An 11,483-nucleotide genomic window follows, 5' to 3' on the forward strand; every position below is an offset into this window, starting at 1 on the left:
GGATGAAGACTTTGTCATTTGTCCTGGCTGGCATGTTAACAGAGAGCAAGCTTTTGGTGGCTTTTATATGCCTACAGTAGGGACAGTAAACATTTGACAGTAGACAGCAGCTTGTACAAACTGTTGTGCTGATACCATTCTATCAAAGAAACAGCCAGTAATAAGAATGATAAAACTGGGCAGTAATGGTGAAATTAATCAGATCAAAAAGAATACTGACCAATACAGTGCAAATGGGGAGATTCTCCAGGACTAGACTTTCATTAGAATAACTAGCATTTCAGGTATAGAATAGAGGAGTTAATTGTCTTTTCTATATTCCTCATTCTCTGTTCTTTTATTCATCTCAAATGAATTTGAACATTCCAAAGCTTAATTTGGTAAAGATCTTTTAGAAGAGAGTAGAGATAGCTTCAAAAATATATCACTACAGATACTTAAAAATTAGATATAGACAATGAATTCAGGTTTACTAAATTATCTGTCACTAAATATAAATATCATACATGAGTTGTTGCTTTGTTTATTGAATCAGGGTCTCACATGTAACCTTTTCTGGTCTAGAACTCACTATGTAGACCAGGTTGGCCTTGAACAGAGATCCACCTGCCTCTGCCTCCCAAGTGCAGAAATTAAAAGTGTGCATCCCCATGAAAGTGTGCACCAGAATTAAAGGATGTAGACAAGAGCATTGTTTCCTCAAGTTCTCATTCAGGAGACACACAGAGAAAAGTTGTTGAATATGAACATGAATGAACCAAAAAAAAAAAAAAAAAAAAAAAAAAAGAACATACGTGTAAAGAAATTTCCTTGGTAAGGAAATAAACAAGGTATGAACAAGGAGAGTGAATGAAGGTCCGTGGGGTAAGGGATATCAGAACAGGAGTCATCTAAGCTGCAAATAAAGAGACTGGATAGATAGTGGGAATGACCAATGCAGGCAGAAATTTCTCCTGTTCTGCCTTGCCCAGCAGTCCGGTAGCCGCTTTATAAAATAACTACACAGAGGCTTGTATTAATTACAAACCGTGTGGCCTATGGCTTCAGCTTCTGGCTAGCTAACTCTTTCATCTTAAATTAGCCCCATTCCTATTAATCCATATGTTGCCACGTGGCCGTGGCGTCACCGGTCTGCTGGCATCTTGTTGCTCCTTCGGCGGCAGGCTGCTGTCTCTCCCAGCTCTGCCCTTCTTCTCTCTGCTTGGACTTCCTGCCTGGCTGTAAGCTTTCTTGCATAGGCCAAAGCAGCTTTATTTACCTATCTATCCAATGGGAGCCACAGATATTCACAGCGTACAGAAAGACACCCCATAGCAGATCAAGTCACTAAAAAACGTGAAAGGGGTATAGAGAGGGTAGAAAAGGAAAAGAGGCAAAATAAAACAACAACAACAAAAAAAAAAAAAACAAAAAGAGAGACAGAGAAGAGTAGAAGAGCAAAGTAAGAGCAAAGTGACTGCGTCAAGGTGATGAAAAGGGCATGCACCACAGTGGCCACCGGCTATAGTGCAGGCTAGCCTCAGACTTGCTACACAGCCAAGGATAATGCTAAACTTGCGATCCTCCTGCCTCTGCCTCCTAAGTCCTGGGATTACAGGTGTGAGATGCCACACCACACTAATGAAGTACAGGGAATCAAGCCCAAGACCTCATGCATACTAGACAAGCACCCCAATAACTGAACTATGGCCCCAATCCTCTACGCTTTCGAAGGATGGCCTTTCTTCTAAGTGGAGAATGTATTACAGAAAGAGTTTAAATCAGACCTCTTGCTAGAAGAAATACTTTGTAGCTCGGATAAGAGCTCGTGGTAGTTTGAGTGGAAATGGAAAGAAGTGAGTGTCTTTGATAGGTAATTTGGGGATATGATAAATAAGACTTGCATGTGGAATGATATTTGATGTGGCAAGTGGAAAAAATCAAGAGTGTCTCTTGGATCACAGCCCTGAGTTCCTGAGATGGGAGATGAATAGAAGTTACATGAGGGCCACATAAGAAGGCCGTGTAAACATCCAAAGGTTAGATTTTCATTACTCTAGAAGATAGCTGCTCAATTTTAGCATAGCTTCAATTATTTCGAAGTTCTTCATAAGGCTTAATATTTGGTTCCACTACAAACACTAACCTTGGCTTTTCACTTAGCCATGAGGCAATACTTCCCATACTTTATCTATTGTCTCTCATATCCATGTTAGAACCCTAGTTCGAACCTTGCCCCTATCTACTCAATGTCAACATTTAAAAATAATTAAAGTAGTAGATTTAGTTTGTTTTGTTGTTGTTGTTTGGGGATATTTGTTTGTTTTGTTTTTTAGTTTTGTAATTGCCTTTAGCGTTCTGATTTCTGTACTTACAAATTCCCAATCTCTCTTTTTTTGTATGTTTTCCTTTTACATTGTGGGCAATAGTATAGCTTATTTACCTTCTAGTAAAAATATATAATTGCAATCATTTTCTAGTCGTGATCTGCAGTTAACCTAAAATTAAAAGAGAACACTGAACAAAAGAATTAAGTGAAATACTTCTATTTCTACTAGTATATTACTTTAATCAACTTTCAAACGCTTATTTTCTCAACTCAATTCTTAATGCATTGTTATTTGGGGAGACATTTCAACTTTGGGAGACAGCAGAGCTAAATATAGTTGTCCAGAGTCATGTTAAACAAGAAATCTAACATAAAAATTTGCATTCTTTTTTTTCCTCTAAACTTATTTACTTTTTAAAAAGTTTATTATGGGGCTGGGGAGGTGGCTCAGCAGTTAAGAGCACTGGCTGCTCTTCCAGAGGTCCTGAGTTCAATTCCCAGCCACCACATGGTGACTCACAATCATCTATAATAGACCTAATGCCCTCTTCTGGCATGCAGTTATACATGCAAGGAGAGCACTCATATAAAAAAAGGTTTATTATGTTTTATTCTTAAATTTAAGGCTATAAACCTAAACCCAACCAGAACCAAATATTTTGGTTAGTATATTTTATTATTATATTTGATCATTATATTGTACTTGAATAGTAGGGAAGCTTAAAGGAATATAAAAATTAGATGATATATAAGCTGATGTTATTGAGTATATTCATGATCATTGGGTCAAATAAGTATTCAGAGATATAAAATGTAAATGTGAAAGAAGTACTGGTATTCATGATTTATATACCTAATATCTTTGGTCCTTGAAAAGGCTGTGTTATAGTCACACAGGTTCTCTAGGATATGTGGCAATTTCAAACTAAGCTCCCTGTGATGCAGGGATTCCAGCCAATTCTGACTGAAGGAAATTGAAAGCCTCCTCTTTAACCAACAGATAAAGAAAGGAAAGCGTCTTGAAGTCTCTCTGAGCAAGGACTACACTCCTCTCTGTATGGAAGATTGATCATCACCTTTCTGTTCTCTCAGATGATTGTGGAGTCATTCATCACGTCTGGCTCTTGCAATCTTTCTGCTCCTCTTCTGTGTAGACTTGTAAGACCTGAGGAGGGTTTGATGAAAACATGCCATTTAGGACTGGGTGCTCCAAAGTCTCCCACTCTCTACACATTGTCCAGTTATGGGTCTCTGTGTTAATTCCCATCTACTACAAGAAGAAGCTTCTCTGACGTGGGCTGATTGAAGCACTGGTCTATGGTTATAGTGGTATGTCATTAGAGTCATTTTATTCTAGGTTTCTTTAGCAAAATAATAGTATTAGATTTTCCCCATGCCCATGCTCTATCTAGTCTTAGGTTCTTACACACTTTAGTAGTGTCAGGTGTGGGTTCCATGTTATGGAGTGGGCCTTAAATACAATCAAAAGGTAGTTGGTTACTGTTAATTCTAATGATGGGAAGAGAAAGACCACTGACCCAAATTATCATGACCAAATTAATTAAACCAGGCTTTTTTTTTATTCATTCACATGGGATTTTTCTCCCTAAAGGCAGAGTTCAAGAGATCAGTATTAGACATGGGTGAGAGAAGTGTTTTTTATAGTTCAAGAGTAGGGGGTTTCCAAACGGGGATTTGGCAGGCAAATAGGCTGGGTTACAGAGTCAGAACATAAGCATAACAAGTTGATCATAACAACCTGCTAAAACAAAGGCATGGTTGCAGGCATGGTCATAACAAGGTGATCATAACAAGGTGGTCAAAAGAACTTTTTAAATAAAGCCATGGTTGTCATTTCCTAGAACAGGCTGTACAGAACCATTTTTAGTTAAGGTTACCAGGTGGGGCATAGCCAATCCTTGAGAAACAGATTTCATCTACAGAATCTAATTTAATAAACAGGAATGAATCTAGTTTATTTTTATTATACGATGGCTGCTTTCAAGCCTAAGATGGAGGCAGGCTAGTTTGTCAGTTACTTCCATAACACTTGTACCACTATTACCAGTGTATCTTACAGGCAGGTCACTGTGTAGGTTGTAGGGTCCACAGCTAGTGACATCGATGATTACCTTTCTCTTCCAGGAGCATGCTGAGCACCACACAGAACCATGAATACTACCCAGTAGGTGTGAAGCTTCTAGTGAGGCACCAGTTTGACTTCTCCCTGTCAGAGGACATAAGTAAGTCTTGTCTTCAGCGATAGGGCCTTACCATCGAGTTGCGGACAGTAATCAATAGCCTTGGCAATAGTCTGGGTTGTTTGACCTCTTTGGCCAACAACTCAATTAGATGTAGCCCATTCCTGGCACTAGAGGTTTTCCTTTGATAGTGAGAAGTGTCAAGTTGGGATGATGTCTCCCCTATTATTTGGTCACTCTGCTTAGATTCCCATTTTTATATGTATATACATATGGAAGTTTCTACAGTCGTAGGTTTACATTTGGTTGTTCAAATGACCTTTTTGTTAGTTTGTTCCTCCCCATATTCCCTCCTTTACCATTCTTTCCATCCCCCTCTCTATTTAATCCTCCTATTATAGTTTCCTCTTTGTCTCTCCATGACAAGTTTTCTATTTCCCCTTCCCTGGGAGATCCTCCCCTTCACCCTAGTCCCTTACTAGGTACCTAATCTCTGTGGTTATTTGGATTATAGTACACATTGAAAGCTTAAAAGCTAACACCCACATATAAGAAAAAACATACAGTATTTCTTGAGGCAGGGGGCTAGGTTATCTCAGGATGATTTTTTTTCTGTTTCTATCTACTTACCTGTGAATTTCATACTTTAATTTTTCTTAATAGCTGAATTAAGGCCTGCATAGGTTCGATAGAGTCAGGGTCCCAGCACTAAGAGGGTCCCACCTGGAACCAAGAAACTATCTACAATTGATACCACAGGCCAAGGGGAAATCATTTTCTCCAGTGAAGTCTCACTGGTTGTCAACCAGGCTCTAGGGCAGGCCCCACGCCTAGGAGTAGCTTGCCAACATAAAATGAAACTCAGTGGTATTTTTGTGGACTGTGTTTTGTTATTTTTTGTTTTGACTTTTTTTTGTCTTATTGGTTTTTTGCTTATTTGTCTTGATTTTCATTTTTGTGGTGTGTGTGTGTGTGTGTGTGTGTGTGTGTGTGTGTGTGTGTGTTTTCTTGGTTTTGTTTGTTTTTAAGAGAGAGAAAGAACATAAAGTTGGCTGGATGCAGAGATGGGGAGGATCTGGGAGGAACTGGGGGAGGAGAAGACAGGATCAAAACATATTGCATGGATTTTTTTTTTCAATTTCAAAAAGATTTTTGTGACTATCACTCTGGGGCCAGGGGGTCATAAGAGAGCAGGGATTGGAGGGAAAGTCATCAAGATTAGTGTATGAAAGAGGATAAGACACAAAAGAAGTCTGGAAACCCTGCGCTGCCCACAGGTAACAACAGAACATGGGTCAGAACAGCCAGCAATGTACAAGTAGGGCAGGAAGGCAGCTGCTGTGTAAATGACCTTAAGGGCCATGACCTGGGGTTCCTGCTTCTCAGTGTAGTTTAGCCTTTCCCTTTCAAGTGATTTCCCTTCATAAACAGTCTCTATTTCCATATCTGAGAGAAAGACTGGGAGATCACATCTCTTCTAAGGAAAAATATAAATATATTGGCAGGTTAGGTTTCTGGTGGTAGGTATTCACAAGTCAGCTGCGCATGTTCTCGGTGTAAATATTAAAGTGCCACTAGCAATAGTTTTTTTATCACTGTGCACACTTTGCTTTCCATGAGAACAACTTGCTCTACAATTGCCTGCAAAAACATATTCACCACCTTTAGAGCAATCATATAAATGGTAGAGTCAGCTGCTTTTCAAGGATAAATTCTCCTTGAAATACAGTTTCTCAGGAAAATAGAATATAGAGGGAAAGATAAGTAAGTAATATGGATTTGAGGGTCTCAGGTCATTAGCTTAGATGCAAAATCTGATATGTCCATTAAGCAAATGTTGCATACTCTAAGTATCAAATTGATAATTCATGTCAGAGTAGGGAGACTTCAGGCAGCCAGCCTACTTATATTTCACACTGCTCATTTTGGCTACATAAATACTGCCAAATAGATTACGAACCACCTTACAAAGTGTCCGTAGGAAAAGGTGAGAAAGGGTATAAAAATGGCATGGTTATTGCTGGACACAGTTAGTTGTTCAAGTGATTTTGCTCAAAGGAAATTCTTGAAATGATTTTGACCCTCACTAGACCAGTAAAAATACAGGTCCATCTTTTCCCCTTCTTCCTCCACCACTGTTGCCTTCGTGCGGAACTGTTCCGTGGTTCTTGTCTGTGATTCTTGAGGAGTCATATTCCACCTGCTCTCTCTGAGTCCCCTCTGTCCACCCATAAATGTCTACTTCTGGCCTCAGCTAAGTTATGAATTTCAACAAGGAGTCAATATCTCACCTTTTATTTTTGCCGTTGTATAATACTCTCCAATCTCAGACGTTCAGCTGTAACCCCCGAGACAGTGACCTCTCACACTCTCCCTCTGCTTGCTTCCTCTCTGTTTTCAGGATGGCTGTCAGTTCCCCATGTACGCATAACTATGCATACAGCCATGGTTGCTTGCCTATGCTTCCCTTGAGCGATGGAATTTATGGCATGGTTGCCTGCATTTGTGTCTCCTAAGGGATGGAATTTCTTTCTTCACCCCTTAAATCTAGGCTTACCCCCTGACTTGTTCTGGCCAATAGGAGGTAGCAGAGGCACCATTTAGTGAGTTTGTCCTAGTACCCTGTCATGGGTTTGAATAGGAATAGCCCCCCATAGACTCGTATATTTGAATGCTTGTCCCATAGGGAATGGCACTATTGGGAGGTGTGGCCTTAATGGAGCAGATGTGGCCTTGTTGGAAGAAGTGTGTCATGATGGGAGACCTATACTCAACCTATGCTCAGTGTGGCACACAGTTGCTTCTGCTGCCTGGAAATCAATATCTAGAACTCTTAGCTCCTTCTCCAGCACCATGTCTGCCTGCACGCTGCCATGTTTCCTGCCATCGTGATAAATGGACTAAACTTCTGAAACTGTAAGCCAGCCCCAATGAAATGGCTTCCTTTATGAGAGTTGCCATGGTAATGGTGTCTCTTCACAGCAATAGAAACCCTAAGACAGACCCAAAATACTTCGTGTGGTTTTCTTCTTGATGCTTCTGAATCCTGCTATGAAGAACTGGCTTAAGCTAGTGTGTTTGACGATAAAAGACCGTGAATAAAAAGGTATAGTCATCCTAGACATACCAGTTGTGGCTGCCATAAAGCTTGACAACCCACCAGGTAACCACAGATGTAGGAGCAAAATCAACTGAAATTGGTTGAGACTCAGAAACCTACCTGATTGAGCCTGCCTTAAATGGCTGATACCCAAAATTGGGAGCTAAGTAAATGTTTTTGAAGGGCTTAGAAATACTGATGTCCCAAACTAACAACCACTCTTTGAAGGGAGACCTCGGTTTTCAACTATGAATTTTCAGTAAAAGAAAATAGCATTCCTAGGAGAAATGGCTGGTTCTGGAACTGCAGTAAGGAATATCCATGACAATCCTTGAGCCTCACAATCAGGAAACACATAAGCACAGGAAGAATGCACTGATGGGGTGGATATACTGAATGGAAGGGGAACCAAGGAAAAGAACCCAGACTGCAACTATGTAACACTGGGATGTGATCCCAAATAGGAAGGTAGGCGTGGATGTATACTGATGAACAAATAAGCCAGTGAGTAAGAGTGGAGAAGTCTTCCACGCAGAAGAATTACAACCAAATTATGCAGATTCCCCACCCCGTGTGGGACCCTGTAAACCTCTCGGCGCATATGTACATCAAGGGTTTCTTATCTGATGCTTCTCCAGATACAAACGTCATTGACACCCCCTCTAAAACATGCCATAAGACTCCATCCAGCAAGTATAGGCTACCAATAGACATGGACAGGTGCACAGCCTCTTGACCAAGACCACTCATATGTACTCTAGCACTACCATATCCCATCGTCTACATCAGCCACAGAGCTCCACACACTGAAGAAGAATCAAATTAACCAATAAAGCTGCATTTTCAAACTCAGACTAAAACTCAGAGTTCACGATTTGAACCCCATTTACCTTCTGTACTAGGTCCCATTTAATTCTCCTTGTGTTACACATCCCAGCAAATCTGGCCTGCTTTAACACGCCCTTTGCATAGATTATCTCTGTACAGTACTTCGCACGACTGGCCCCTCCTGCCACACATCTCAGAGGCTATCCTTGAGCAGCTAACCCAAAGTCACTATTCAGTCTCTCTGATTGGTCGTTATTTGACTTTCTTGCTGCAGTGACTATTACCGGTTGGTGACACCCATGTGTTAACCGAGCAGTGTTCCCCCATGAGGTCATTTGGGGACTGGACTCACGGCTTCTGTGCAATTCTTAGCCTGTGACTTCTCGATCCACACTAGGAGGCTGCATGTTAACTGAGGCCACATGGAGCTGCACATGAAGACAAGGGAGGCTGGAAAACGTAGTCTTTGGAAGCATCCCCCCACTGATGACTCTGCTCTGGAGAAGGGGAGCATAAATTCCAATACACTGTTAGCCTTCCATGCCTCAGTTAACCTCTAAACAACAATAACTGGGCGCAGCTGCCATCTCCAACAGAACCGTTGTTAGAGTCACCAGAGAATAAACTGTCTGAATGCACGGTCGTTGCCCATTGCATCTGCACAGAATGTGATGTGCTTGGGAGTGCACTGCACCAGTCCCTGATGAGTTGCTTTGATCAAAATACTCCACAGAAACACCTTGTAGATTTATCTTAGCTCACGGTTTTGGAGAGATTTCGGTTCCTCGAGGCGAGGAAGACATGACAACGGGAGACGTGTCTGCAGCAACAGGCACACAAGCTATTTACTTCCCAGCCAACCAGTAAGCAGAGTGCAAGGTCCAGCCACCTAAAGGTTCAACATTCCCCCCTCAGACCAGCACCACCATCCAAGGAACAAGCCTTGAAAGCACAGGCCTGTGGGGGACATTGCAGATGATTCAAATCACAACAGCCCCACTCCCGTAAGGCAAAATGCAGTTGGTTAAATTTCAAGAGTCCCTGTGATCTTCATAGTTTCAATACTGTTCAAAAGTTCAAAATTTCTTCCAAGGCTCAAAGCCAACTCTTCCCTGTGAGCCCATATGAAACAAAAGAGAGAGAGAGAGAGAGAGAGAGAGAGAGAGAGAGAGAGAGAGTTGTATACTGCCAAGACACACTGGCGCCGAGTAAACATCATTCCAAAAGGGGAGATGTGGCCAGACCAAAGCAATACTGAAACCTAGCAGGGCAGACATTAAATCCAGTAGCTCTGAGTCTGGTATTTGGGGCACACAGTATCATCTCTAGCTTCCCACCTCCATCCAGGGCACACAGTAATATCGGCAAAGCTCTGAAAAGCATAGATAGCCCTCCCATACCGCCTCACCATGTGCACATGGCCTTTCTTTTGGCCAGTCACATTTAGTGCCCGCAGTCACATTTAGCTGCTCCACATCCCTGTCATCTCCTGAGATACCCATTGCTACTTCAGCTTTGCAGATTCATAGACCAGCCTCCCAGCAGTTCTTGTCAGGAAGCTGATCTTGCTGTCCACTGTGTAGCCTCGCTGGCTTTTCTCTAAAGCTTTGGTTCAAGCCTCCATAGCGCTGTAATTCTTTCATTCCACAACCTGGAAAACAAACACCACAACTATCATGCCAGCTTCCACTGCAAGCTCAAGACATTGTCAGGCTCATCTGGACTTGTGTGGCATAACCTGGGAAAGCACCTGGTTAGTCAGAGCGATTTGAGAAGGATACCCCTGAGACTCACTTTTTAAATGAAAGGTTGTCAGCAGGGTTTGTTTGCCTGGGAGCTTCACTGGGTGGGGTACAGTCCTCAAGGAATGTTCTTTATTATTACAGCGAAAGCTGTACAGTTCTCTTTTAAACCACATGCATCTTCTCAACAATGACCTGCTTTGTCTGTGTTCAACATGCCCTCTTCCTGACCACTCTGCTTGTTTTTCACCTTTCTATCCACGTCTTGCTCCTGATTGCCACTGTAAATCTGTTTAAGAAGCCATCAATAACCACAGCAGAGTCTAGATGCTGTACTCAGTATTTCCCCCACCAAATAAATTAATATGTTACCTTTATGTTCATCCTCACTCAAATTTTCAGGGCGTGGGTAGAATTTAGACAAAGAATTGTCAGAATGCAGTACAAATGTTCCCTAGTCGGATCCCCAACAGAGTCTTGTCCCATCTGGATCCTCAGGAGCATCCATCCATGCTTCTGTCTGGGTTCTAAGTCCCAGCAGAATTCTCCTTTGTGTTCTGTCTATAACATTCCAGAGCTTCGCTACCCCACACCTCAAAACTCTTCCAAATTTCTCCCCACACACTCGTTCCAACGGCCTGAGAACACCGTGGTCAGGTTTCTCACAGCCATGATGTCACTTGCCTGACTTTCTGTATTGGTCAGTTTTGCAGAGTTATGACTAAAATCTTGGGCAGAAAGAATTCACAAGAGGGAAGATGTGTTTCAGAGTGGTGAGTCAGTCATTATTGCATAGTGGAACGTATGTCCACGAAAATGGAAGCATGAGGTAGAAACTGTTCACATCCTAGCCAATCAGGAAGCAGAGAGCAGCCAGGGCTAGGACTGGTCTACTAACCTTCAAAAGCATGTCCTTAATAACCTACTGCTCCCAGAAAAATCCCTGGACACAGCACCCCAACACAGCACCACCCGCCAGGGAACATGCATAAGCCTGTAGGGGACATCCCATACTCAAGCTTTAGCACACAGGAGTACAAATGCACAGCCCATAGATCACCTGCTTGATGCAAACCCTCGAGTTAATCCCACTGCCCTTAGAACGCCATGCAAACTCTTCACCACAGTCCAAAGCGTCCTGAAGGTTCCACTGCCTATGGATGAACCCACTGATCTCCCTCTGTCCTCTTCCTGTCTCTGCTCTGGCCATACTCAGTCCCCAGGACCTTCCCTCAGCACCACATTTCCACCATCGAGCCCCCCATGTGTTAGGCTGGATTTCCCCCCGACACATCAGAGCTGAT

General features: G+C 42.2%; 1 long non-coding RNA gene across 1 annotated transcript; it reads right to left on the reverse strand.

The window, feature by feature from the left end:
• Window positions 1-3,409: 3,409 nt before the first annotated feature.
• LOC119087208 lies at window positions 3,410-10,704 on the reverse strand. The gene is made up of 3 exons (XR_005090648.1): window positions 10,552-10,704; window positions 4,441-4,535; window positions 3,410-3,473 (listed from the first exon to the last, which is right to left on the reverse strand). It is a non-coding gene; the product is annotated as an uncharacterized LOC119087208 (long non-coding RNA).
• Between the last annotated feature and the right edge of the window lie 779 nt (window positions 10,705-11,483).

Source organism: Peromyscus leucopus, unplaced genomic scaffold (assembly GCF_004664715.2).
Source record: "Peromyscus leucopus breed LL Stock unplaced genomic scaffold, UCI_PerLeu_2.1 scaffold_303, whole genome shotgun sequence".
Lineage (NCBI taxonomy): Eukaryota > Metazoa > Chordata > Mammalia > Rodentia > Cricetidae > Peromyscus > Peromyscus leucopus.